Below are 26,197 nucleotides of genomic sequence, written 5' to 3'. Positions count from 1 at the left end.
GCAGCTCCAGGCTGCGTGCCGCCCTCCGCTTGCCCAGGCAGGCTCTGCCTCCCCGCCTCGCTCGGCGTCTCCCGCTCCGACCCGCCCCTTTCCCCGATGCGCCCACCCGCCTCTCAAGCCGGCTCCACCCCCTCCCCTTCGGCTCCCAGCTCCAGATTCACCGCCCATTCGATCCCCCCGCCTCCGATGACCTAACCCTTCCCGTCCGTCCGTCCGTCCGTCCATCCATCCACTCGGGCTTATCTTCCCCTCGCGTACCAGGCGAGGAGGCGAGGGGAGGTGGCGTCGCGTTGGGCGCGCGGAGAAGCCCCGCAAAATGTTGCCGAAGGCTGCCTAGGAAAGAAGGAATTCCCTCCCTTAAAACACCACGGTCAGGTAATCTGGTTAAGTGTGTACGCAATTAAAGATACAGTATGTAGATATAGATCCATAGGCGTAGCCAGGGGGGTGCATGAAATAAACAAAATACAAAAGTAAATAAAAATACTTAACTAAATGACCAATTGCATGGCAGATAACTCGGTTCTGCCCCCAACATAAAGCCTGTGCCCCCTAAAACAAATCCTGGCTACACCCATGTATAGACCTAGCTCTCCAAAGGTGCTTTGTAGCATTTGCTTACATTCACGCAAAGCATTTTCCCCCTTATGTACCTATAAATACAAAATGAAAAAGCATACCCTGATAAAAATAGGGAGTCCTATTCCATCATCATCATCATTTTGTGACCTGGGCAGGCCTAGAACTAGTTCCCATGTCTTGTTCCTCTCTAAGGAATCAAGTTCAACCTTCATGGCATTTAACCATAGCTCGGCTTGGGCAATCCGGGTCTTCCTGTTATATACCTGCTGGGATTCACAAGGCATCTGACCCTCACCTGAATCTCCTACCGGTAGCTCTCCTAATGAGTGCTTTGGTCTGCCCACCAGATACCAGGCACTCTACTATTCAAATTAGGCCCCAGTGTTTTTGTTACAATCCCCTTCTCAATTAAGTAATCAATTTTAATCTAGAATTTAAATTCTCTAAACTTTCTTATTTGTTAATTCGAGCAAGTAAATTACTGCTCTTACTTCATTACAAACAGTATATTTCTACCTGCAACACACTTGAGCAAACCTGCTCCTCTTCCTTTCACAGATATTTTGTTGCCATTCGCAAGTGTAGCTGCCTTTGATTAGTTATCATTTAACCCTTGCGGGAAATAATTAGCATCACATGCCATGTGCATAGAAGTTGCTAAACCAATTAACCAACAAGAAGGATTACTGTTAATAGCACCAGTTTTCCCATAACTTGGTATTCCTGGATGGTTTTGATGAACCGCAAAAGCATTTTTAGTTTGCTTTCTGTTTCTAACCTGGAATGTTTCTTTATTAGTGCCACTTTGTTTTGTACGATTCCTTGCAAATGAAGGAAAACAACTTTTCTGCTTGTATATGTTGATAATATAATTTTGGTTACTGAGGACAAACAAGGAGGGTGTCAGGTTGGAGAAGGCTGCGCAGGAATATTACAAAATTCACATCTTCACTTCATGCCCAGATTATACAGAGTCTACATATATCTAGGTTGTTGTTGTTGTTTGGAGGGTTTTTCAAAACATTATTTCATATAACAAAAGATTTAAAAAAGAAGCCAGACATGGACCGGATAATCTCAACATGACTAGGTAGTCATTTCCATACCTGCCAAGTTCCGGCCTGAAAAATAAGGGACTGGACCGGAAGTAGCACTGCCGCCATTTTGGAACTGGGCGGAGCATGCTCAGAAGCGACTTTTGATGCTGCTCTGCCCTGTTCCAAAATGGCTGCCGCACCAGAATAAACCGGGGGGAAACAAAAAAATCCGTTTTTTCTGCTGGGAACAGCTGGAAAAACGGGGGTTTCCCGGGGAATACGGGAGACTTGGCAGCTATGGTCATTTCCTCCTCCTCCTTCTCCTCCTCCTCCTTACTAAATAATATTAAATTTATATACCACCCTTCATCAAAAGATCTCAGGGCAGTTCACACAATAAAATACCAGTTAAAACACAAGTAATTAATTCAACCAAAACAATACCCCCCTCCCATAGATCCATTGAAAAGGATGTAGGATATTAATCAGCCAAAGGCCTGGTTAAAGAGGATTGTTCTCGTTTAGTGCCTAAAGACATATAATGAAAGCGCCAGGCAAAGCTCCCTGGGGAGAGCATTCCACAAACAGGGAGCCACTACAGAAAAGGCCCGTTTTTTTGTTGCCACCCTCCAGACCTCACATGGAGGAGACACACAAAGAAGGGCCTCAGGTTATGAACGCAGATTCTGGGACAGTTTATGCTTTCGATGCTATTCTGGGCATAGCTGCCAAGTCTCCCGTATTCCCTGGGAAACCCCCGTTTTTACAGCTGTCCCCAGCCAAAAAACCTGATTTTTTTGTTTTTCCCCCCGATTTATTCTGGCGCGGTGGCCATTTTGGAACTGGGCAGAGCATGTTCAGAAGAGACTTTTGATGCTGCTTTGCCCAGTTCCAAAATGGCTGCAGCACTACTTCCGGTCTGCTACTTCCGGTCCAGTCCCTTATTTCTCAGGCCGGAACTTGGCAGCTATGATTCTGGGGTTGGATTAATTGGAGGATATATAGGCTATACTGGGGACTGTGGTGATATTTCAGATGCATTACTGTGTGTTTTCCATTATGTTAGTGATTACTGTTCAGTACAATGTTGTACGGAAACCCAACTGTTCGTAAGAGAAGATGCCGGCGGAGATTGGCACACCGCTGCAATCAAAATTAGTGGCAGCTTTTGCCTTTGGCCTCTGTGGACGAAGGATCGGGCTTCACATTTACAGGTTGTCTCCATAGAAACAGGAAAGGATCCCCAGAAGGAGGGGCGCGGAAGAGGACTGAGCCAGGGAGAAAATTACCCAAGTAACCATTTACTACCAGCATGAATAAAATCCTGTAGGCTGGGAAATGGGGGGGATGTGGAACAGACCAGGAAGCAGTATGCAAGAGTAAAAACAAAACAAAAGGGGAATGGTTAACCAGAACAGGGCCTCAGTCAGAACCAACTGCGAAACTAGTACAGTCATACCTCGGTTTAAGTCCGCTGCAGTTTGAGTACTTTCGGTTTAAGTACTCCGCGGACCCGGAAGTGTTTACTTCCTGGTTCTGTCACGAGCATGCGCAAAAGCGATCTGCGCGGTCCGCGCATGCACAGAAGCGCTCTGTCGGCGCTTCACGCATGCGCACTATCGCCCCTCGGTTTAAGTACTTTTCGGGGAGCGAATGGCACCCCGGAACCAATTAAGTACTTAAACCGAGGTACCACTGTATCTCAATTGCGAACGCTTGTGATTAAAGGCTCAGAACGGAGCTACATGGCTTTCCAACTAAGAAAATGGATCTTTGAGACCAAATCACTGCTGGTGGTGAATTTTTTCTGTTGTTATTTTGATGCTTTAGGAAGAATGAAAGCCCAGAATTCTAAACCGAAGGAAAGAAGAGTAGCAGGCATGACCCCAAAGGAGACGCTTACAGTGCAATCCTAACTATGTCTACTCAGAAGTAAGTTCCCATGACGCTTACACCCAGGTAAGTGGGGTTAGGATTGCAGCCACCATTTTTTTAAAAAAATTGGTTATAACATGGAGGGAAATGAGACTGCCCTCGCGTAGGAGATTTCCACCTCCGGCTGAGCATAAAGGATATTGCGCAAATGTTTTTCCTCGCAAATAAGCACTGCGTTCTACGAGTTTTCAATACTGAAGCATGGCATAGTTTGTGGTGTGTTCCAAACCTTGAAGAATTGGAAGATGGGACTTGCTGGCTAGTGAAAGGGGCACAAAAACTCAAGATGCCCAGGAAGGGACTGAGAAAAAAATGGGCATGCGTACGCATTTCCAGACCATAGTAACGTAATTACAATAGTTGATACTGTACCTATTTTACCATGTTTGCATAAACTGGAAGTTCATCGCTTAAACAGGGGTCAGCAAACTTTTTCAGCAGGGAGCCGTTCCACTGTCCCCCTTGGACCTTGTGGGGGGGCCGGACTATATTTTGAAGAGAAAAAATTCCTATGCCCCACAAATAACCCAGAGATGCATTTTAAATAAAATTACACATTATACTCATGTAAAAACACACTGATTCCCGGACCGTCCGCGGGCTGGATTTAGAAGGCGATTGGGCCAGATCCAGCCCCCGGGCCTTAGTTTGCCTACCCATGGCTTAAGGGAACAGGACACAGGATTTGGGACAAACTCTACAATATGATTTGAACAAGCTATGTGAAAACTGGTTGCTGTTTGAGGTGACTGTCCCTTGCTGTGATTGTAGGCATTTTCTTTTTTCTTTTTATTTGATTCAATACAGGCTTCCTCAACCTCAGCCCTCCAGATGTTTTTGGCCTACAACTCCCATGATCCCTAGCTAGCAGGACCAGTGGTCAGGGATGATGGGGATTGTAGTCCAAAACATCTAGAGGGCCGAGGTTGAGGAAGCCTGATTTAATACTTTAAGTTGCTGTTTATGTATATGGGGTTTATTGCCGCTGCCATAAGCCAAGAGGAGAATTAAACTGCATATTATAGCAACAGCAACATAGCATCAAATCTTGATTCCAATTCATTAAAAAAACCAAATCATTTACAACGCAGGTAACGAACGCAGCGTTATGATTAAAAATCCCTTCCCCTGCAACCCCTCCCCTCCCCGTTCCCCTTCAAAAGTAACACAATGATCAAAAAGTCTCTGCTGTTTAATTACCTCTCCGTTTGATCAGGCATAGACACCATCAGCAGAAATCCAGGCTGACACCTCCCTGTTAAAACATCAGGTTGATCCTGCCGGGGGGGGGGGGTTGACATTCCTCGAAGCTCATTAGTGGTTTGACAGCAAAAAAAAGAAAAATATGATAATCCTAAATCCATGAATTTTATTTTTTATTTTTTTTAAAAGAAAGAACATGTGACGGCAGATAATTCCCTCCTCTTCCCCGCCCCGTCCTGGCCTCTTGGTTCACCTGGGGTGGGTCGGGGTGGGGGTGTGACATATCAACAGCTTAGATTATATTTCAGTAGGCAATGCACAGCTGTGCTAAGAAAATGCGAGCAGCTTTGCTCCTAGGGGAAGAAACTCTTCAGCTTCAAGAGTCTCCTGCTGGAAGCGAGGCTCTTCGTTGTCCGTAATCCCCCTTTTTTCCTTGCTGGGACGGAATTTCGGGTCCGCGTTCCGTACGTGAGGCGACGAACAAGTGACAAGCGAGGTTTTGAGACATGGGTTACATATGGTTCTGAGTGTCGCAACCCCCTGACACTTTTGTTCAAGCTGCAGACCTTAATGCTTTTAGCTCAAGAGGTTCGTAGCATGTTGGTCAAAGAACGGTCACACTTAACAGTCATTCCTTCTAATTGATGGGCCTATTAAGACCCACTTTATAGCTGTGCCGCTATTCAGGAAACAGAGCTTGGTGTCACTGCTGATAGCTCACTAAAACATCTAGTTCAGGGCCCCGCCGTGAGGAATGGGAAGGCAAATAATGCAAAATATGATGGCCTATAAAAGCCTAGTCAGCCTGGACCCAGCGCTCGGATGCTATTTCCACCGTTATGTTCCATCACAACTTCTAAAATGAATCTGGAATTCTTTTAAATTAGGGCTGCCGTTTTCCCGGAATTTCAAAGGCAGAATTGATATCCAGGGAGAATTTCCAAAATGTGTTGCTTTGTCCTGAAATTTCAGGAAAGTCAATTGAAAAATCGCATTTTTGTAAGGAGGAGAAGGAGAAGAAGCTCATCAATTTTGGGCTTTGTCTAAAAAAAAAGCTCAGCAACCAGGGTGCCCTGGCTTTTACTTTTTGAAATATGGCAACCCTCTTTTAAATATCTCATTATACAGGTGGCGTAGCAAGAAGTGCTAAATGGCTTGCCTTCTACTTTGAAATTCATCTCTTCCCAAGGACTCACTAAAGCCCAATGCCTGTGTGTGTGTGTTACAGAAATATACAAGACATTTAATTCAAAATGCCATGTGGTGGCCAGAGATGTGATTTATTAATTAACGTATTTATTACCTGTCCCCATGTCCCTGGGATGAGGGAGGTGACGCAACTTGGGGACACATTCCCAGAGTTTCCTGAGAAGAGGGATTGATGGTTAAACTACTTTGGGAATTTATTTATTAAAAATATTTATAAATTGCTGTTCATAAAAAAAATCAGAGCACTTTAGAATAATTGTACATAAAAACATACAATAAGAAACATACCAAAAAGTTAAAATGTAATATGACATTTGCCTGGCACCTGCTTCATATAATAAAATAATTTTATTTTCTCAGGTTTTAATTATCGTGGCTGGGTTTTTTGAGCTGCTTTGAAACTGCTGCTGTTACACTACAGTATGTATTGCTTTGTGCTGTATTCTCTGTTTTATTGAGTTTGTAGGTTACCATTTAACTGCATTTTTAATAATACCTTAAAATCAGAAATCAGCTAACCATGGTGGAAGGATATATTCTCAATTGCCTGCATAACCTTGACGGAATAGAAGAGTTTTCAGAAGGTGTTTAAAAGTTGAAACAGGCGGCGTTTGATGAACCTCTGTCGTCAAATTATTTCACAATACTGGGCTGATGACAGTGAAAGATCTGTGCCATGTTGTTGTCAAACGAGCTTTGCCAACACGAGGGACAATCAAAATCATCTCTGTGGCTCAGCTGGTACTGTATATAAGGCTTCAGCTAGCCCCCAAGATATAGGGGTCTCCTAAAAACTCTCAGCAGACTACAGCTCCCAGAATTCTTTGAGGGAAGCCACGGCCGCCTCAAGCGGTATAATGGTGCTTTAAAAATATGCTGTGAATGTGACCTTGGGGACACAAAAAGGATGTGGTGTGTGTGTGTGTGTGTGTGTGTGTGTTGAAATGGGTCGGCTGGCTTAACTTCTGCTCAAAGAAGCTAGCTGGGGAAATGTAGCAAAGTGAAGATGACTTTTGTTCAAAGCAATTCTGGAGCAGCTCGCTGTGACTAACGAATAAGGCACAATTTTGCGCAACAAAAGCAGAAATCTCTGGGAGATGGAACAGAAGGACACACATCACACAAAATGTGGTGCAAAGTGCATCAGTTCCTCACATAGGAGCCAACTCTCCCAATAAAATATTTGAGGGGGCCTTGCACCCCCCCAAGTTGATGGGCATTACCATTCAAATGGTGTGCATGCCCCCATGTCTTGTGATCAGTTATGCAGGGTGAGGCTTACCTGGCCACTCCCCCAATATTTTATTCATGTCATCACCCCTGCAGCTATGGCCTTAAGCCAACATTTCCCTAACATCTCCTAGCTAGGTCTCAGGTTTTTCTGGATATTAAACTTGGATGTGTTTTCCACGCTCCTGCTCAACGTGTGGGATGTATCATCACTGAAGCAGTCAAGTACAACATTTTCCTGTTGCCTAGAGTGGACACCCAGGGGGATGTGGCTGCAGACAAGGAGGACCTCCTGTCATACCTGTTCTGGAGCCTCCTCCCCTTGCGTGTAACCAGGTAGTTGGGCGTAACCATGGCTGGATCTAGGTTTGATGAGGCCCTAAGCTACTGAAGTTAATGGGGCCCTTTATATATCCAGCTGTCCTTTGTCAACAACAAATTGTCACTGTTTTTGTGTTGAATATATGCTATATGGTAATTTATGGATCTAATAGGTTTCTAAAGCGTCTCCACCCCCACCATTCAGCCCGGACACTGAGATCCAGCGCCAAGGGCCTTCTGGCAGTTCCCTCATTGTGAGAAGTGAGGTTACAAGGGAACCAGACAGAGGGCCTTCTCGGTAGCAGCACCCGCCCTGTGGAATGCCCTTCCATGAGATGTCAAGGAAATAAGCAGCTATCCTAATTTTAAAAGACATCTGAAGGCAGCCATGTTTAGGGAAGCTTTTAATATTTAATGCTGTATTGTTTTAATACTCGATTGGGAGCCGCCCAGAGTGGCTGGGGAGACTCAGCCAGATGGAAGGGGTATAAATAATAAAGTATTGTTGTTGTTATTATTTGCACATAACAAAATATGTATTTTTTTCAAAGTAATTGTTGAACTGAAATCCGGAACGGGTTAAGTTTGAGAACCAAGGTACTACTCTATATTGAAATGAGCAATCCAGTGATATTTTAGGGAGCAGGCTAGCAGGCAGGGCCCATTACAGTGGTACCTTGGTTTAAGAACAGTCTTGTTTACAAACAATTCAGTTTACAAACTCCACAAAACCGGAAGTAATGTCCCAGTTTGCGAAATTTACCTTGGCCTAAGAACGGAATCTGAACCGGTGGTGGGAGGCCTCATTAGGGAAAGCGCGCCTCTGTTCAAGAACGGTTTTAGTTTAAGAATGGACTTCTGGAACAGATTTAATTCGTAAATCGAGGTACCTCTGTACTTACATCATAGGAGCCTACACAACACAAAACACTGTTGCTGTGTGTAGGGTTTTTTGTTTTTGTTTTTTTGTTTATCTTATATTTGGGAAATGTACATCCAGGTTTTTTCCCCTTTGATTTTTTTTGGGGGGGGGCAAGAGAGTGGGGCCCTAAGCTAGAGCTTGTTTGGCTTATACAGTACATAAATCTGGCACTGGGTGTGATCAGTAAAAGGCCATCTTCTCTTTTTTCCTTTTCTCCTTTCGGACTTCTCTCTTGGACCTTTTCTCCCGGCTCTTAGCCATCACATGGCACATCTCTTCCACAAGGCAGAAAGTCCAAAGTTTAGCTCGGACTTCTTCTCTCTACAAATGTAACTGTAACCACAAGATAAAGCCTGCCTTCAGATTTCTGCTGTGAACTGAATGTAAGGGAACTTTACTCTTACTTGTAAAGAAAATTATTGTTATGTTATTGTTCTTTTAAGAGGGAAATAAAAGAGGAAACTTACGAGGAACGATCCAGACGGGATTGCTTAATTTAAATGATTCTAACGAATCCATCAACTTGCTTCCAGCAATCTGCAAGGGAGTGCGCTCTGCTGCTTGCTCACTAGTGTGGGTGAGGAGGGATGATATTTAATCAATATATCCTCTCCTACCTTCCTCAACATTCCCACAACATGCCTATCTATATATGTGTGTGTTTGGGTGTCCATCCAATCAGCTTCCAGGACAATAAGCAAACGTCCGCCTTGCAACTGTAGGGTAGCCCAATTATTGCTGCCTCCTGGCATCTCCTGTTTGTCCAATCAGTCAAGGCTCAAGGATGGGACTTGGCTGTCCAGGCAATGAGCATCCTTCTGTCTCTATCCCCCCGTAGCTGTCAGCAATTGTGCTGGTTACATTAGAGAATCCCAGAGTGTCTTCCCTTGTTCGCTTGTCACTGCCTTTATGTCAGTGGAGAGAAGGGGAATCAATGTTGCGTTGGGCTTCCTTGCTCCCACAGGCGTCATGGGATGGATGCATCCAGTGCTGTGGCTTAATTTTCTAAGACACACTTCAGACATTTTGCGCAGCTCTGGCACCCGGTTCGGGACTCATTGCCTTAAGCTATGAGGAAGGAGACAAACATGCTCAAGATTTCCGTAGGATTATTGCACCTCGGTTTCAGCTGCTACAGAATGGTCCAGGTTGCATTTAACAAAAGACACATTTAAAAACAAAGCACCATGTACCGTGGAACCTCAGTTTTCGAGTGTCTTGGAAGCAAAATATTTCGGTTTTCGAACACCGAAAACCCGTAAGTTATTGCTTCCATTTTCAAACGCGCCTCGGAAGTCGAACGGTCTTCCAGAACAAATTACGTTTGACAACCGAGGTTCCACTGTATACTGTAGTTTAAAGTTTTCTAACAAAAACAAGTTCCCCCTTTTGTGACAGATGACTCATTCTTAATTTTCCTGGGAGGAGGGTGGCAGCATCAAACAAACCATGTCTTCAGGAAGTCCTTCACCAGCACATTATTATTGTTGTTGTTGTTTAGTCGTTTAGTCGTGTCCGACTCTTCGTGACCCCATGGACCAGAGCACGGCAGGCACTCCTGTCTTTGCGCTGCCTCCCGCAGTTTGGTCAAACTCATGTTCGTAGCTTCGAGAACACTGTCCAACCATCTCATCCTCTGTCGTCCCCTTCTCCTAGTGCCCTCAATCTTTCCCAACATCAGGGTCTTTTCCAGGGAGTCTTCTCTTCTCATGAGGTGGCCAAAGTATTGCAGCCTCAGCTTCACGATCTGTCCTTCCAGTGAGCACTCAGGGCTGATTTCCTTAAGAATGGATAGGTTTGATCTTCTTGCAGTCCATGGGACTCTCAAGAGTCTCCTCCAGCACCACAATTCAAAAGCATCGATTCTTCGGCGATCAGCCTTCTTTATGGTCCAGCTCTCACTTCCATACATCACTACTGGGAAAACCATAGCTTTAACTATACGGACATTATTATTCTTACCATTAAATTTATATACTGCCCTTCAGCCCAAGATCACAGGGTGGTTTGCACTATAAAACAGTGTTTCCCAAGCATGGTTGTTTTCGAACTACAATTCCCATCATGTCTGACCACTGGTCTCGCTAGCTAGGGATGATGGGAGTTGTAGTCCAAAACCAGCTGGAGACCCAACCCAAGTTTTGGAAAAAACTTGTATAAAAAAACTTTTGTATAAAAGTAGAAAGTACACAACATAACAACAACAGAAACACAATACCCCCCCCCAAAAAAATACACACATAGTGTTGATGGTGGTACACGCCAAAGCACACACTAGTGCAAAAATCACAAAAAAACCCTATATGTAGCAGGGACACTTAACTGCTTTGGACTGGAGTGCGAAAACAAGACTAGAAGCAGTTATTAAAGCAGATGATGAAGGCAGAATCTGGGTCGGTTTATACCGGTATGTCATTTGAGGGCAAAAATTCCAGCAAATTTTTTCCTTCCTGTTTATTGCAAAAATCCTGACTTCTCTCCAAACTACAGAGGATAGGTAACCACTATGATGATGAAGCGCTAAGGGAGAGCTGTCAGTTGTGCATATCTCACAAATTATCAGCTTGGGGATGAGAAAATCTCCTAAAAGACACAGCATTGGCAAAAGACAACTGGGGATGGGGCAAGTGACCAAACATGTAACATGTGTCCATCGCACTCACACATTTTTAAACACTGATGCACACATGCCTGGGAAGTCTGATTACACCATGTGTTTGCTCTAGGGAACACCAACAACAATTAACGGGGAGGTGCAGCTTTCAGATTTGAATATGAACTGCTCCCAGTTTTGCAGATTTCAAACAGCCCCTCTTCTAAAAAGGGACTAACAAGAGATCAAAGATCTAGCATTGCCTAGTTTCTTGCTCGCAGGTATGTGTGCGATGATTAAACTGGGGACAAGAAGATCACCAGAGAGATCATAGTACTGTACAGTCGTACCTTGGAGGCTGAGCATAATCTGTTCTGGAAGTCCGTTCGACTTCTGAAACATTCAACTTCCAAAACGCAGCTTCCGATTGGCTGCAGGAAGCTTCTGCAGCCAATCGGAAGCCCTGTCGGACATCCGGCTTCCAAAAGAATGTTCAAAAACTGGAACACTCACTTCCGGTTTTCGATTGTTTTGGAGCCAAAACGTTGGACTCCCAAGGCATTCGGGAGCCAAGGTATGACTGTACTACAATGTTCATTAAAAGAAAACTTCCCAGCTCACACCTAGGTGGTCTTGCATCTGCCAATTTATTTTCAAGTGCCATGCCAGAGTGGCAAGTTGATTAACAGCTTATGTGGCCTGAGCTAATTACATTTGTCTGATTTATTAACGTTACATAAAGTTGTGTTGGGTGGTTGATTTAACACTCTTTCTTCTTATTGCTCCCCAGAGAGGAAAAATTGGGATGTGCTTTTCAACCTCTCGCAAGTATGAATGCATCTGCATGCTTAACAAATATCGCTATGCCACTAATTGGGGGAAAATGTGTGTTAAGAGGGGCCTAAATGACTTATCTCTCCATTCCTCTCCATCAGCGCAGTGCCAAGCTGTCTTTGAATTTCAAATTCTTCTGCTGACGTAACTCACAAATGAGGCAAGGCAGAGTTGTTCTTTCCCTAGCAGTGTGATAAAAAAGAAGGGGCAAAAATATGGCAATTTATTTAATGCGTATGGTGCCTCTTTTCATTTAAAGAATAAAGAGAGTGTCGTCTGGTCTGTAAGGGTGAGAACACTCCAAGACAATGACTCTGGAATCCAAGGCAATTGACTCACTTACAGCACAATTCTCGTGATTTCGGGCTTGCATGAGAGGGTAAAAAGCAATAATAAAGGTTTATTTGCTTACGTTCAAAGCAAGAGGAACAACATGCAACTAGTATGTCCCTTGTGTGGAGAAGATGGAGAAATGCGGCAGGGTGGCCGAGAAAAGCTGGAATTGCTCGACACCTGCTTTGCCTCTGTCTTCACCCAAATGGAAAGCAGTGCTCAAACCTGGCGATAACAGAATCAATGACGCAAAGAGGGAGTTGCAGCCCAAGATAGGAAAAGAGGTGGTAAAGGAACACGTGGCAACTTTAAAGGAATTTAAATCTCCATGGCCTGATGAGCTGCATCCGAGGGTACTAAAGGAGCTTGAAGATGTAATCTCAGAGCCTCTGTCTATTGTTGTTAGTTCATATGGGTGAATGAAGGAAGCAATGAGTTAAGAGAGGAATACCAGGAGAAGTCGGGGGCCAAGCCCATTGTTTCCTTCGACTATATTAAAATAATATCCAACAATGTTCACATGGAATCCACAGTTGCCCCCCAAGCCAATAGATAGCAGAATTGGAGGATTGCCATTTCATTGACTGGTCTCCAGAGGAGGACTGAAGTTCTTGATAACAGTTTGGGACGAATGTCAAAAAGAAAAGAAATACAGTAGAAGAAAATATATTCTGAGAAATTTTGGCTGAACCCTAGTATTGCAAATACAGTGGTACCTCGGTTGTCGAACGTAGTCCGTTCCGTAAGACCATTTGACTTCCGAAACGTCCGGCAACCGAGGCTCAATGGACGGTTGGCAGAATCCATTGAGAAAATGGGGGAACGCGCCTCGGAAGCCGTTCAACTTCCAAGGCGCATTTGAAAACAATTGCTTCTGGGTTTTTGGCATTTGAAAGGTTCAGCTTCTGAGACGCTCGAAAACCGAGGTTCCACTGTAGCACCTTAAGCATGTTAAACGTAAAAGCAGATCGGAATCGCTGTCAGAACTCCTTTACGTTTAGTGATCTTGCAAACATGCCTCAAGACTGAGAAGGAAGGTTGATCATTCTAAATGGGATGTTGTAGCGTAAAAAAACAAAAAAACTGGATTGCTCAGTCCTATAGCCATGGGGCCATTCCTATGAATGAGCCCTACATTCCTGTTAGGGCCTGCTCATGGATTTCCCTCTGAAAATGGTGCATGTAAAGAACAATCCCCCCCCATAATGTTGTAGTCATTTCCGAAAAGCAATTCCATGAGCAAGAAGTGTTGAATTCAGACTCCTTGGCAATGAAGAGGACAGCCAAAGTGTTTATATCCCCCCCGCTTTTTTTTTTTACTAATGCACAAGGCTTCCAACCATTTTAAGACACTGCCGCTTTAAACACCCTGAACCAATTCTAGTCCATCCTGTGAGGTCAATATATAAACTGGCTCTATTGCCTGCCTGGAACAAATAAAGATGCTGATTTTCAAAACTGGGGGGGGGGGGGAAATGTAAGAAGGAGAGGTTTGAGATGGTAACTCTCCCCTAAGAACCTCCTCGGAGAGCACAAAGGCAGAGGGACAGGGGTCCATCAGCCTCACCTCCTACATCTGGTTGTGCTTAAAATTCATGTTGCTAATGGGGGAGGGTTGCTTGTAAGAAAAGGGAAAGAGGGGGGGGAGCCTAGCACACAGATGAAGCAGAAGGCTGGAGCCAGGGGCTCTATTGGTAGGGAAGAGAACCCAGCCGCCCCCAAGCAGCATTGCTTGGGAAAGGAAAATGTACTTCAAGGCTGGGGAGGGAGGTTTCAGCAATGCACGTGGCACTGTGTACAGTGATACTTTGGTTCCTGAACGGCTTAGTTGACAAACAAATCGGCTCCCAAGCGCTGCAAACCCGGAAGTTTGCGAATGTTTTTCAGAAGCCGAACGTCCGACGCGGCTTCCGCAACTTGCGATTGAGTGCTGGAAGCTCCTGCAGCCCATCGGAAGCCGCGCCTTGGCTTTCGAATGGTTTCGGGAGTCAAACGGACTCCCGGAACGGATTAAGTTCAAGAACCAAGGTACCACTGTACTGCCCTTGTGGCAATTTGATGAAATGCTTCATCGCTCACCTTAAAATAGGGTTGTCAACAAACGAACCAAAGGAGGGAGGGGAAACGTGGCCTCCTCCTGTTCCTCTTGCAGCAGTTTAATATGTAAGGATCCATAGATGTAACTTTTTGCAGCATGTAGATAAATAGGATCACAGCTCAGACAGTAAATCATGAGACTCGTAATCTTAGTTCGTGCCCCATGTTGGGCAAAAGATCCCGGCATTGCAGGGGGTTGGACTGGATGAGGTTCATGGTCCCTTCACGCTCTACAATTCTGTGATCTGCTAACGTCTTGAGCATATCACCAACTAGATATGCGAGGTGTGACTGGAAAGTTTGGTGAATGGTCACAGAAATCGGACAGCGAGAAATATTCGAACTTACATACCTTACAGGCCTTCAAAGTAGGCCCCCTCTGATACAATGCAACGTTCGTAGAACTGTTGGTTGGAAACTTCTGGAGAAGTCCTCTTTTGGTACTGCTTTCGGTTCCCTCATCACAACAGCATGGACGTGTGAAATGTTGGAAAATCCATGCACTATCAGTGCAGATTTCAGTTTTGGAAAAAGAAAGAAATCCGGTAGGGCCAGATCAGGAGAATATGGAGGGTGGGACAACTCAGTAACCTCAGTAATGATTTCATGCGGAATATACCATTCTTCCGCCATCATTCGGACGGACAGACGGACGGACAGACAAACGGCAATCCCATATCTCACGAACTCTGTCAACATTTGCCGCCATTCTGCTCGTCGACGGTCTGCCAAACCAAGGGTCATCTTCAGTGGTTTGCCGGCCTTCACGGAAATGCTTAAACCACTCACACACTGTCTTTTGAGTTACAACTTCATCTCTGTTCACAATTGTGAGCATTTCGTGGGTTTCCAATGCCGATTGTATGTTCGAATATTTTTCGCTGTTTGATTTCTGTGACCGTTCCCCGAACCTTCCGGTCACACCTTGTAAAAGGCACAGGAGCGGGGATAAATGTTGGCAACCCTACCTTGAAAAGTGATTACAGTATACACACAGAGAGAAAGGCACACACATCGTTTCCCACTTTTATTTCCATTTATTTATTGTAGGCGTTTCAGCCAATTGGTAAATGAATTGACTGGCTCTAAACTTGCACTCGAGAAAAAAGGCAACCGTTCTGAAGAAAAAGATGGAGAACTTTATGGACAGTGGGCAGAGTCTCCGGACAGAAGCGTCGCTTCTTTTTCTTACAGGAGGAAATGCCCCTTCTAAGATGGCATTTGCATCATTTGCAGTGCTTGCAAAGGCTCATGTTGACACATTCAAAAAATAAAATAAAGCTGTACCATTGTTATGAACCATAATCACTGTTTCACTAGCAAATAAATCTACACCATGCATTTGAAGCACATGACTTCCCCCAGAGAATCCTGGCGGTTGTCGTTCCCCCATCCACAAAGCTATAATTCCCAGTATCCTTAAGAAACTACAACCCCCGGGATTCTTTGGGGGACCATATGCTTTAAACGTGTTGAATGTGCTTTAAACAGGGATCGTTTGAGATATTATCATTGAAGGCTGAACCCTAAACTCACAAGGGAGTTAAGTCCGATGTGAACCTGTGAAGAAAGCAGTTTAAGATTATGTTGCATGTCTTAAAGGCAGCTTTGATTGAAAACTCAGTGTGTGACTTCCATGTGGTGTGCCCCCCCCCACACACACCACAAAAGTTGAATGGGCTCTCCAAAGTCAGAGGCACCAACATGCCTCTGAGTGCTAGTTGCTGGGAAACAAGAACTACGAGAAGGCTATTGCTTGAATAAAACATTTGGATAAAGAGAAACAGCTGCAAATCTGATTTCTTCATTCGACTTGCAGCAGTTTGGGTGCAAAAGGATAAGAGAGAGCACATCTACAACTTGCCTATGTCAGGGACGAAGTGTCAAGGCTCAAGTGAGTCCTGGCTTGACTGTCATTCCGGGGGAACGTTAGATAGGAATCCGGTCCGCTTGCCACCTCCCAGCTTGGGACAAAGGGGAGAACTGCAGAGAAACCAGCAAAGAATCTTCTTTGCATCTGTTTGCTGGAGCGGCTGAAGTGATCCTCCTTGACTCTTAGAAAAGCTTCTTGGTTGGGCTTATTTGCCAGCCAAAGCAGTGAGGAGCCTTTTCCCTCTGCCAATATGAGGCCACAACTCTCTTTATTGTTACATTGATATCCCAGCTCTCATGCAGAGAGCTCAAGATAGCTTCTGTGGTTCTCCTCTTCCCCATTTTATCCTCACAACCACCCTGAGAGGTGGGTCAGACAGAGAGACAGTGTCTCCCCCAAGGCCACTTCTTTATTTTCAGGGCTGAGTAGGAATGTGAAACCTGGGATTCAGCTACATTAGTCAAAAAACAACATTTTGAATGTGTTATAAACATGTACTACCAGATGCCACTGGAGAGCAAAAAAATATTTCTGAGCAGTTTTCCATAGCAGTTTTTTCTTTCTTTCGTTATAACGATTTGATTTCTGACTTCTTTATAGCGTTTTTTCACCTGTGTGTAGATCCACCCCTGGTCTCGCAGGTCCTAGTCCAACATGATAATTCAACACAGTCATCCCCCCCCTCTCTCTCTGTGTGTATTCAAACCATGATGGTTCCCACATGTCAAAAAGGTTGGCAGAGACTCTTGCAGTGGTAGCTGGTGCATACTATCCAACATTTTTCCCATGCAAATATTCCATTGTTCTCCTATTCCATTGTTGTTGTCGATAGTTATACCCTGCTCATCTGACTGGGTTGTCCCAGCCACTCAGGGCAGCTTTCAACATCTATAAAAACATAATAAAACTTGAAACATTACAAAACTACCCTATAGAGGGCTGTCTTCAGATGTCTTCTAAAGGTTGTATACTTATCCCCTTGGCTTGGAGGTTGCATAACTCCATACCCTCCAATATTTCTCCACTGAAAATAGAGATGCTCTACCATACCTTCCAACATTTTTGTCGATGAAAATAGCAACATCCTAAGGGAAAGTGGCCCCTTCATGGATCACTGCCTTGTCGTGGCGAAGGGGCTTGAATAACTCCAAGAAGCTATGAGCTATGCCGTGCAGGGCCACCCAAGACGGACAGGCCATAGTCAAGACTAAATGTGATCCACCTGGAGAAGGAACTGGCAATCCACTCCAGTATTTTGCCACAAAAACTCCATGGACATAAAAAAAGGAGAAGCTTTGAGAAGAAAGTGAGAGTTTCCAAGGCATGCTCTGGTTCATGGGGTCACGGACAGGGCCGGCCCTATGGCAAGGCTGGGTGGCGCAGGCTGCCAGGGGGGCGCCGCGCTGCTGAGTCTGCAGCAGCTGTGCTCCACCCGCCAGACAGCTGCGCTGGGAAACGGGGCGGGGGGGACGCCGGAGGGATCTTCACACCACGGTGCCAGGGCGCCAGATATGCTTAAGGCGGCCCTGGTCACGGAGAGTCAAACACAACTAAGACGACTAAACAACAAACAACAAGGGAAAGTGGGACATTTCCAGATCAAATCAGAAACCGGGACAGCTACTGCAAATCTAGGACTATCCCTGGAAAATAGGGACACTTGGAGGGTCTGCTGTCTTCTACCAAGTCAGACCATTGGCTCAGTATTGTCCACCCTGGCTGGCAGCCGCTCTGCATGATTTCACAGAGGGGGCATTCCGGCCTTGGTTGGAAATCCTTGGGAATGAACCTGGCAGGTTCTGTTCCATGGAGCTACAACTCTTCCCTAGAACCTCTACCTTCTTAAGACGTTTGTGGAATGTGGGTGGTGCTGTGGTCTAAACCACTGAGCCTCTTGGGCTTGGTGATCGGAAGGTCGGCGGTTCAAATCCCCATGACGGGGTGAGCTCCCGTTGCTCTGTCCCAGTTCTTACCAACCTAGCAGTTCGAAGGCACGTCAAAGTGCAAGTAGATAAATAGGTACCGCTGCGGCAGGAAGGTAAACGGCGTTTCCGTGTGCTCTGGTTTCCGTCACGTTGTCTTGTTGTGCCAGAAGTGGTTTAGTCATGCTGGCCACATGAGCCGGAAAGCTGTCTGTGGACAAACACCAGCTCCCTTGGCCTGAAAGCGAGATGAGCGCCGCAACCCCGTAGTCGCCTTCAACTGGACTTAACTGTCCAGGGGTCCTTTACCTTTACCTAAGCTAAAAGTATTACTTCGGGGGTGTAGGGCCTCACCTTCGCAAGTTGTTTTATTGGCAATCTTGGGAGATGTGCTGCTGCATAAATGGAAGGAATCGCAGGCACATGGATGTTCTTATTTCTAAAATGTATATTGCACCCTCAAATGGTCAATTGGCATTCCCAGGGCAGTCTCCAAAACACAGGTCCTCGTGTTTGTGGACACCCACCCACCAAGAGAAACTGCAAACTGGAGATCAAACTCTTGGGATATACTCAGATTCCTGAAACACATCCTGCTCTGCACAGACCGAGTGGGGTTTTGGAACAAGATAACTGCGCAGTCAATAGGGTTTCAATTAAAGACGTGTATCCTAATTTTCTAGCGCATGGGCTGCTTGGCTCGTGCATTTAACCTGGAATGGTCTCTAAATACTAACAGGCAACTTTCCGGTATCAGGCCAGAGCCCAGAGGGGACACAATGGAGTCTTGTTTCTGGTAACTCGAGAAGCCTTATTCCTAGGTCTTTAATTTTAGACTCCAACACGCTTGCATTCCTGAGCATTACAATGGCCGATATTTATACCCTGGAATGCAGGGCCCAGTACTAATTTAACAGGCCTGGGGTAACCAAAAGCCGCTCTGCTCACTGGGCTGACACAGAGATAAAAACCTGGAGCAGGCGAGGTTTATGGGGCTTACAAATCCTGGCATTTGTCCCCTTCTCTCCCTCCGATTTCTCATAAAAAGCCAAGCTGACAATTCCTATAAATTCACGGGCCACCTGAATGGACAAGCCAGCTGCTGCTAATGAGAATTGTGAAATGGTACCAATGCTCGGCTGCGGCAAAATGGGAAGGGTTGCAGCATAGCTGCAAAGCCCAAGGCAAGAAAAGGGAAGATCCTCCGTCCTAACAGGGGTGAAACTTGTATGCGTTTTGTTTTTCAGGCGCACGAATGCCAACTACACAACCATGAATTTGAAGCACAATCCCTGCCACAAGGAATCCTGGGAACTGTAGCTCTGGGAGGGATAAACAACAGTTCCATATTGTTGTTGTTTGAATTTCTATACCACACTTTATCCAAAGATCCCAGGGCGGTCTACAACATTAAGAACACTATGTTGAGACACTGTCCTACATTCAAAAATTTCTGGCAGAAGGTAATAGAGACGGTCAGCATGGCTATAAAGAACAATCTTAAATTTGCAGAGGAAAATATTCTTTTGAATTAGATACCCAACACATGGAAACTTACAAAGGGACAATATGAATGGAATCCCTCAGCCCTTATTATGGCAAAAAGACTGTTCAGAGAGGCTTTTAATGTTTAATAGATTACTGTGTTTTATTTTTCTGTTGGAAGCCTCCCAGAGTGGCTGGGGAAACCCAGCCAGATGGGCGGAGTATAAATAAATAAATTATTATTATTATTATTATTATTATTGGTATTGGTAAACTAGAAAAATAAAAATGCAGCTCCCTTTAACGATTGGATTGAAGATATGTACAAACTCGCTACACAGGAAAAAGCTGTGTACAAATGTAGACTTGCCATGTATACATTTAACGGGATCAAGAATTCATTTTTTAAAAAAACCATATTTGATTAAGGTCTAGTTAACTATAACAACAATTTCCTCCTTTTTTGTACACAATACATTTTTCCCCTGTTGTGTTTTCTACATGGATACTATTTTTTTTTCTTTTTTTGTGACTTTTCTTTCTCTGTGCACTTGTAATTTAGTACTGTTTTATTTTTCAATAAAGAATGTAAAATAAAAAAGAACAGCATAATAATAAAAACATAGAATGCAGCATAGTAACGCACAGTATTACAAAATAATCATAATAACCATCCCCTCTGCCCATATAACAGACCATAGATTATTTAATGGCTGAAGGCCTGAGTAAAGAGGAATGTTTTAACCTGGGGTGTAAGGATGGTGCCAGGAGAGCCTTTCTGGGGAGAGCATTCCACAGACGGGGAACCACCACAGAAAAGGCCCATTCTCTAGAGGCAATGAAACTTGCCAGGGTGAGGTTGGTGAATGGAGCAGTGGATCTCTGTTTTATTGTATCAGATGGGAAACTTGAATGGAGCGGTGCAACTTTCCCAAAGCACCCAGCTTTTCCCAAGGCAGTGTATATGAACCCGGCCCTCACTGGTCCAATGCCAGGTTTTACTTGGGCTCTCTGACTCATGGATGTGGAACCGGCAGTGCAGCCCTTCCAGCAGCAGCAGCAGTGGTGGCACGGGCAATGGGGTGGCACAGGCATCTATGCCCAAGGCATAGCTGCCAAGTCCGGATCGTAAAGATCCGGGATCGGCAGCGCGCGCATAACCGGAAGTTGCGTGACGCAACTTCCGGTGGCGCTTCGCCCTTCTATGGGCACCAGAAAATGGCGGCGCCAGCGCCGGAAGTCGCTTCCCCGCATGACCGGAAACACGTAAAAGCGACTTCCGACGCCGGCGCTGCCATTTTCTGATGCCCATAGAAGGGCAAACCGCAACCGGAAGTCGCGTCACACAACTTCCGGTCATGCGCGGAAGCGACTTCCGGCGCCGGCGCCGCCATTTTCTGGTGCCCATAGAAGGGCAAAGCGGCACCAGAAAAATGGCCGCCGGGAAGAAGCAAATTAAAGGGACAATGTCGGGATTTTCCGCCAAACGGGAGACCGCCGGGAAACGGTAAGAAAAAAGGGGTTTTCCCGGCGGATACGGGATACTTGGCAGCTATGGCCCAAGGCAGTCACCTCCTTCTGCCCAACATTAGAGCCGGCCCTGAGACGTAAGACTGTAAATCCTCTTCAGAAGCGATAGCAAGCCCTTAAGCTTGTCCTCATTATACCTCCCTGTCCCTAACGCGCACAGAGCAGTTCTGCAATTCAGCCCAGTATACCTGAAGGAGCGTCTCCACCCCCATCGTTCAGCCCGGACATTGAGCTCCAGCACCAAGTGAGGTTACAAGGAACCAGGCAGAGGGCCTTCTGGGTAGTGGCGCCCGCCCTGTGGAACGCCCTCCCATCAGATGTCAAGGAAATAAACAATGATCTGACTTTTAGAAGACATCTGAAGGCAGCCCTGTATCGGGAAATATTTTTTTATGTTTGATGTATTTATCGTGTTTTTAATATTCTGTTGGGAGCCGCCCACAGTCGCTGGGGAAACCCAGCCAGATGGGAGGGTATAAATAAAGTATTATTATTATTATTATTATTATTATTATTATTATTATTAAACCACCCCTTAAAAGAAACTACTGCAGAGAGCCCATCTGAAGGGTAAGAGGAAGAGCTACATGAAGAGCTAATCTAGCTAATGGCTTCCATGACATGGGCATGTGCAAGATTAGTTCTGTCAAGCCAGACTCACGTCGTAGGGTCAATTTTAATTTTTTTTTTAAAAAAATCCACTGTAGCTTCATTTAAGGATTTTAGGTCTGCCTTCCCACTGAGGCTGCTGTGGGATTTCTATACCCGGCTAGGATTAACTCGAAGGCAGCAGAACCCGCCCCCTCTTGGATATTACCAGTGGTGGAGGAGGCCAAGATTAGTTTCGAGAGGAGGCATTATTATGACACTTCATGACCTTGGGCTCTGGCTGCAGCTGCAGTTTTATGAGCTTAATATGAAATGGTCTTTTTGATCAAGCTAATGTCATGGTTTCACTAACTCCATGCTCTCTGCCTCCCCCCCCCCGCCCGCCTGCTCCTGGTCCCCTTTCCCCCCCTCCCTCGGCTTCTGAGCAAATCGCCACAAGGAAGCTGCAGCGAGTGCTCGATCCTTTCCAGCAGACAAAAACAGAGTAAACAGAGTAAAAACTAGACATCAACCTGGCCAAAACCTGGGAAAACATTGTGCATTTCATGAATACGTGCAACTCAAAACTCACACTCTGCATCGAGTGCTCTTGGGCAAAGTGAAAGGAAACTGTGGCGCTAGGAAGCAAAAGATGGAGAGATCAGAGCAAGTCGAGGTTACTGGTTTGCTCCAATCTGTTCGTATGCATACCCTCCAACATTTCTCCAATAAAAATAGGGACGCCCTATTCAATAAAGATGATGATGATGATGAAAAAAGGCAAAAGATGGAGAGATCCAAAATGTCGAGGTTTCTGGTTTGCTCCAATCTGTTTGTATGCATACCCTCCCAACATTTCGCCAATAAAAAATAGGGATTCACTATAATAATAATTCATAATAATAACAGTTTTACTATTTATAGCCCACCCGTCTGACTGGGTTGCCCCAGCCACTCTGGGAGGCTTCCAACACACAGTAAAACATAACAAAACATTAAACATTTTAAAACTTCCCTATACAGATGGCTTGGGGGGGTCTCAAACTCCATACCCTCCAACATTTCTCTGGTGAAAATAGGGACGTCCTAAGGAAAAGCGGGACATTCTGGGATCAAATCAGAAACCAGGGCGGCTTTCGTAAATCCAGGACTGTCCCTGGAAAATAGCCTTGTATCTTATTTACAGCTGATGAAGACTATTACGAAACAGCAGTATCATTCCGGAGACCCTGTCCTTTTGAAGCTTTTGAGACATCTTCCGTTGGAACTTTTGAAAGACTATTGAGAGACTTTGCTTTTGAGACGTCTTCTGTTGAAATTTTTGAGAGACTATTGTGAGACTGTCCTTAGACATCTGTTTTGAACACACGGCTTGACGGTCCTCTCTACCTCTCTACCATTGTACATATGAACTTTGATTGGCTTATTCCTATAATTTGAATGAGATCATTATTCTATTATATATTCTCCACTAACTATTAAGCCTATGTGTTGTGTTTGTATTGTTGTGCCTGGAAAATAGGAATACCTGGAGGGTCTTGTGCATGGCAAAGCTGGAGGACTGGGAAGCCCAGGAAAGGTGTGATTCACCCAGCCGAGGCTAGGAGGCAGCAGCAAAGGGCGCAGGCCCCGCAAATTATCTCCGTGGCTGGGCCACAATTGTATCCCATCCACGTGCGAACGATGGGAAGCCATCCAGGCGCCTGCGAAAGAGGTTCAAACTTTTGCCAAGTGCGGGGCAGGCAGCTAATTGAGAGAGGAGCAGCATTATCAGATAAGGGAAGGGGTCAAAGTCACAAAAGCTAAATCCTTGACCTGTTATTTAAGAGGTCAGGTAGAGTTCAATAGACTACTCCGGGCCAATTCACTCAATTAAAATATTAAAAGTCCAAGTCAGAAACGGGGAGATGGGAGCTAAATCTCGCTTCTGCACACAGGGTGGGAGGTGGGGGGGGGGGACACACAGGGATTACGAGAGCATTCCTGGCAGGCAAGAAGGGAAAGACTGGTTGGAGGGGGGGGAGCCAGGGAGGGGAGAGAGAAAAGAGGCACACAAGATTTGTAAGGGGGTGGGATTTCAAACGGCATTAATTTAAAGGCAGGACTCAGCCGCTAGCGCTAAGACATAATGTTCGCTGGCATTTCAAATAGAGACCAATGCCATTCAGTGCTGAAGGCGATATACCAGTGGGGAGGGGTCCCAGCTTGAATAAGATATTGGGGAGGGTCAGGTAAGCCCTGTCTTGCAGAATTGATCACATGACACAATGCACACACACTGTTTGAATGGCAATGCCCATCAACTTTGGGAGGGCGGCCCTCTCAAATATTTTTTTTTGGGGGGGGGGCTAAAGGGACCTCAGCCCCTAAGGTTAAGCATGGCTTAAACACAGGCATGGCTTCTCAGATCCCCCTCCTCCTTCTGGTGCATTTGCCTAGGAGAATCGTCAGCTGAGCTTTCGTTCCATGTGCATCCATGCAATCCCAGGGATCAGGACTTTTTTTAATTCAAGTGGTCTTAATCGAAACACGCATAAACTAAGATATTTGCTTACCATCCAGGTCACTGGTGTATGCATCATCATGGCCCAAACCATTGTATATATTTTTTTAAAAAGGAAAAAAGTGATCCACATTTATTGTGTACAATTATATTCTAATAGAGTACAGTGGTACCTCGACATCCGAATGCCTTGACTTCCGAAGGTTTTGACTTACGAAGTCGGAAAACCCAGAAGTATTTCCGTGGCGTGCGCGTTCTGCGCCTGCGCAGAAGCGGCGTGCGCGGTCTAGCGCAAAGCCGCACTTCGCGCGTGTGCAAAATGGACGCTTCGACATCCGAAGGTTTCGACTTACGAAGAGTGCCGCAGAACGGATCGCCTTCGTAAGTCAAGGTACCACTGTATTGAATATTACTTTCTTTGATACAAGATCCTGCGTTTAGAAGATACAGGAAAATGATCTCAAGGATACTGAAGACGCAGCAATGAATTTTGTTCGAGAATGAATGCAGAGAGGAGAACTAGAGATGTCAACATACTGTTGTGAACCATACACCATCTCTGGTGAGAAGTTCCAGGAGCTGAGAACCTTCCCAGGCATCCCTCTTATTTTTGTGATTTGGAAAGTGACAGGGAGATGCATTAAAAAGAGTGATTTCAACAAGTGTCTAATGGAAGAGGTGTAAACACGGCACAAGCAAATCAGGATCAGGGCGCCAACTTGTGCCAAAGTTTGAAGGTGCCCGGCATCACTCACATGCGCGATGTTGCATTGTTGGGAGAAGGCCGAGCACAGATCCGAGTGCAGCGCAGCTTCAATTGATGTTGGCTTCTCCTCTCTCACGCTCAGCTTCTTCAGCCCCTCAACGTTTGGGGGGCGGGCTTCCCCCTCCCCAAATATATGCCCCCCCCAAAAAACGGCTCAGACCCAATGAGTTGGCGCCATACCTACCAAGTTCCTGTGGGAGAAATAAGGGACCGGACCGGAAGTAGCAGACCGGAAGTAGCGCTGCCACCATTTTGGAACTGGGCGGAGCATGCTCAGAAGTGACTTTTGATGCTGCTTTGCCCAGTTCCAAAATGACCGCCGCGCCAGAAGTTGCACTGCAGCCATTTTGGAACTGGGCAGAGCTGCATCAAACGTCGCTTCTGAGCATGCTCCGCCCAGTTCCAAAATGCCCGCCGCGCCAGAATAAACCGGGGAAAAACAAAAAAATCCGTTTTTTCAGCTGAGAACAGCTAGAAAAACGGGGGTTTCCCGGGGAATACGGGAGACTTGGCAGCTATGGTTGGCGCCCAGGATCAGGATGAATGCAGGATGAAAGCTCTTGGTCATATAAACAAATCAAAGCAAATGCTCAATAAAAGATATGGTCTAACCTCTGCAGAAGCTTTGTGCAAGCAAATCAGGATGAAGGCTCAGTGAGCAGGTCACATGTGCAGATAACTAGAATCCACCAGTCCCACATCCAATCTCCAGGGACCAGCACCCTAAGATGCTTACAGAGCACAAAGATCCGTTTTCTGACTTTCTTCCTTTGTTCCACTCAAACTCCACTATTGCCCCACAATTGTTCCGTTCACACACATTGCTCGCATCCTGTGGATAGAGGGGAGGATTCTGGGCGAGCAATCTCTTCTGAACATCACCAGATTCCCTAGCTCTCATGCAAACACATCAGCAGAACATCATGGGCTATCAACACCCTTTTGTGAAGTCCAGGTTTTACCTCAGGACGACCTGCATGGAGAACCTCACCCACTGCAACCCAACAGGAGAGCCTCAACAATCACCTTGACACCTTGACAACGTCACCCCAAATTCAAAATATGCTTGCATTCAAAATATGCAGGCAACCTTGGAACCCACCAGTCTGGATTATCTTAATTATCTGCCTACTCAGAAGTCTATCCCATTCAAACCAACGCGGCTTGCTTTTGATGAGATGCATATAGGCTTGTGGTTTTACATTCAAAATTGGGAATTTCAATAAGGAGTTTC

At 45.5% G+C, this 26,197-nt stretch overlaps 1 long non-coding RNA gene across 4 annotated transcripts; it reads left to right on the top strand.

The window, feature by feature from the left end:
* The first annotated feature begins 195 nt into the window (after positions 1–195).
* LOC132591633 (uncharacterized) lies at positions 196–8,912 on the top strand. Of its 4 annotated transcripts, XR_015947948.1 has the most exons (5): positions 202–375; positions 2,686–2,912; positions 3,450–3,551; positions 6,327–6,386; positions 7,691–8,912. It is a non-coding gene; the product is annotated as an uncharacterized LOC132591633 (long non-coding RNA). The 4 variants fall into 4 exon arrangements; XR_015947945.1 differs by lacking the exon at positions 2,686–2,912 and having other exon boundaries at positions 196–375; positions 3,450–3,578; XR_015947946.1 differs by lacking the exon at positions 2,686–2,912 and having other exon boundaries at positions 208–375.
* Positions 8,913–26,197: the final 17,285 nt, after the last annotated feature.

The sequence above is a fragment of the Zootoca vivipara genome, chromosome 2 (assembly GCF_965207765.1).
Source record: "Zootoca vivipara chromosome 2, rZooViv2.hap1.1, whole genome shotgun sequence".
Classification (NCBI taxonomy): domain Eukaryota; kingdom Metazoa; phylum Chordata; class Lepidosauria; order Squamata; family Lacertidae; genus Zootoca; species Zootoca vivipara.
The sequence above is the reverse complement of the archived record's forward strand: the minus strand, read 5'-3'. Positions and strand labels throughout refer to the sequence as shown.